We start from the raw sequence: 3,522 nt of genomic DNA on the forward strand, positions 1-3,522 counted from the left end.
TGGAGAGAACAGAATTCAGCCAGTCCTACTCTCTCCCTACTTTATGTAAAATATTTCCAACTGTGTTCATTAGATTATATAATCTTGAATATTGAGAATAAGATACAATTTCTTAAACTCAGCAATGCACAAATAATTCTTCATTAAAAGTGATTTGGTATTCTTTAAGAGATGGGATACACAGCCATAAGAAAATATGCACTGTAAAAGAAAATGCTCTTAATTAATACTGACATAGTGAGGACTCCTCCGGCATTGGGAACATTTAATATTAACGCAAAATGTTGTTGTCTGCTACTTCTTTTTTCTTTAGATCATTAGCATAGGATTACAAAATTTTAAATTGGATTTCAAACCCATAGCAAACAGCTGTGTCTTCTATTACAAAAGACAATGCACTCATACATATGTATTATGCACTTAATTAAAACTGTTGGATTTTCATTTTTAAAAGTTCTGATGATGTCCTGAATTTTTATAGTGATTTGGATCTCTGGCCTGTCATCAGTTTGCATATTTTAGGTGGTAAAGAAGGGTTTGGGTGAGATAAGCATTCCAAAGCTTATATAATGGGAAGAACATGGCCTGAAATTAGCCTTCCCACTGGCTTAAAATTTCACAATAGGTATTAATTCCTTGTACTTACCAAGGGTTTACTTTCTCTCTTAATTTTTAAAATTATATGTGACATGTATTTGTTGTAGACATATGTAGAAAAATATAAACAGGAAAATTAAAATAATCCATAATCCTACTCTACTGAGATGAACATTACAACTCTATCATATTTTTCTTTCCTAGAAATTTATTGCATAAAATCTATATATTTTATAGAATTTGAATCATACCATATTGATAAATACGTATTTTTAAAATTTTCACTTCATTTCGAGTGGTCAGTATTTTACCATGTCATTAACTGGTCTTCACAAATATGGGTTTTCATGGCTGTATAATAATGATAATTGTTGTAGAATATTTGAGACTTCCACTTTTGTAATGAATGTAATTTGAATTACAGGGGAAGTAAGGACATGAAAGAAATATATTGGAGGAGGAAAGAGAGAGGTGAGAAGTAGTGTAAGATGAATTCTTAGAGATTAAAGCATGAAGTAAATTATGTGTAGAAATGATTTTTTAAAATATGAAGATATGACAGTATAAGCAGCCAAAAGCCATAAGATTTCTGTCTGCTTCTAAAATGAGAAACTGGAATTCAAACAGGCAACTGATGATTTTCATTATAAGTTCCTCTAAATTACTTGATTTGTAACCATCTGCATATATGCTTTGATTTCTTTTAAGTGTAAATTTACTCTGGCTAAGAGTTAGACATTAAGATTAACCTCAGAATGTCATACTGGAAGGGGTGCAAGAGAGAGAGAGTGTGTGTATGTGTGTGTGTGTGTCTGCGCATGCGTGTGTGTGCTTACATGGGAAGCAGACTGGGAATACAGTCATCAAGAGTGGCAGAAGAGGGAGCAACTACCGGAGAGCAATGCCCTCTGGGATAGCATGAGGGTGTCAGGGGCTGACAGCAAGGAGCAGAAATGGAGGACAAAAGTCAAGGAGCTCTTACTCTCTATGTCACGATTTTGCTGTAGGGTAACCTTGCCAGGAAGACCTCATCAAGTGGATGTAAGATTCCAACAGCAAAGCACATTGAACCTGGAAAAAGGCCAGTTCTCCCAAATGTGATCATTATGTAGAAAAATAAGGGAGCAGTATTCTGAGTAACATGCCTGTACACCATTGATTGACACATAAGATCCCTTCATTATAAATTTTACAGGGTGCCCAAGTCATTTTGCTGTGATGTGATTTTGCTAAAGTAAATATATAGCTAAAAATAACATTTCTAAGCTGAAATATGTAGAAAGGAAAGACAAAAACTTCTGGCTTTCCTGTGGTAAATTGTGAGTTAAAATGAAAAGAATCTTAAATATAGTGCAAAATAGGCGGTATCGTGCCTTACATCATCTTCATCTCCTCCCTCCCTTTTTTCTGTTCTAAATGGAGTTGTGCTGTTTCGCTTGTTATCTGTATTCGAAAGTTTAGCTAGGAGGCAAGACAATTTGATGAACACATCTGATTAATTTTTTGATTTTATTTGTTAATATTTTGAAGTGTTTACAATGTGCCAGGAATTAGGTTAGCTGCTGGTTTATAGTGGTGAATAAAACACCATTCCTACTCTCATGAAATCAGCCATTTGGTCTCAGGGCAGTGGGGAGCCATAGTAAACGATTCGGTCATGGCAGTAGGAAGGAGAACTCTGTGAACAGCTCAGACTAGGTGAAGTTGCTTCCCATATATATTATAAAATGTTAAAATACAACCATTATTACGGAAATTGTAGAGGAAGAATATGTAAAGAAAAAAGAGAGAGAGAAAAAAAGTAGCTGGGTGTGATGGCTAACGCCTGTGATCCTAGTACTTTTGGAGCACAAGGTGGGGGATAGCCTGAATCCAGGAGTCCAGACCAACCTGAGCAACAAAGTCGGCCACTTTCTCTACAAAAAATACAAATATTAGCTGGGAACAGTGGCCTGTGCCTTTAGTCCCAGCTATTCTAATGGTTGAAATGGGAGGATTGCTTTAGCCCAGGAGGTCGAGGTTGCAGAAAACCATAATCATACCACTAAACTCCAGCCTGGCTAACAGAGTGAGAACCTGTCTCAAAAAACAAACAACAATAACAAAAAAGCAAAGAAAGAAAAAGGAAAAGTTAAAATTATTTTTCATTGTGAAAAATTCATTAGAATCCAAATCCAGTTTTGGGTGTCTATGTGGATTTGCTGTTTAAAAAAATTGAGAACAGAGATGATATATTTACTTTCTTCTTTGGTTGAGCTTTTTCAATACAGATTTCTCTTACCTCTCTTTCTCTCCTTTTCTCCCCCTGGTAAACAGTATTTCCACAGTTGTCTTCCTTATCTATCTTATCTGTCTTTGTTTCTTCTGTCTCCCTCACTCCCTTTCATAATAGATTCTTGACTCCTTCTTTCTCCTTTTCATTCCTATTTAGGTACCTTTTCTTCCTCTTTTCTCAACACTGCTTTACCATAACTACCAGCCATTAAATGGTTTTAAAATTACATGCAGTCAAATTCAGCTTTACAAGATATATGATCTGGCTGGGCGCGGTGGCTCATGCCTGTAATCCCAGCACTTTGGGAGGCCAAGGTGGGTGAACCACAAGGTCAGGAGATTGAGGCCAGACTGGTCAACACAGTGAAACCCCATATCTACTAAAAATACAAACAATTAGCCGGTGTGGTGGCAGGTGCCTGTAGTCCCAGCTACTCGGGAGGCTGAGGGAGGAGAATTGCTTGAACCCGGGAACCAGAGGTTGCAGTGAGCCAAGATAGCACCAGTGCACTCCAGCCTGGGTGACAGAGTGAGACTCTATCTGCCAAAAAAAAAAAAAAAAAAAAAAGATAGATACATGTTCTGCAAACAAATGTCCTTCTACTACCTATTCTGGATTCCTTTTATTTTTAGCAACAGCTCAGCAGGCTG

This window comes from Sapajus apella, unplaced genomic scaffold, assembly GCF_009761245.1.
Source record: "Sapajus apella isolate SASKATOON/1434 unplaced genomic scaffold, GSC_monkey_1.0 scaffold7, whole genome shotgun sequence".
Classification (NCBI taxonomy): Eukaryota; Metazoa; Chordata; class Mammalia; order Primates; family Cebidae; genus Sapajus; species Sapajus apella.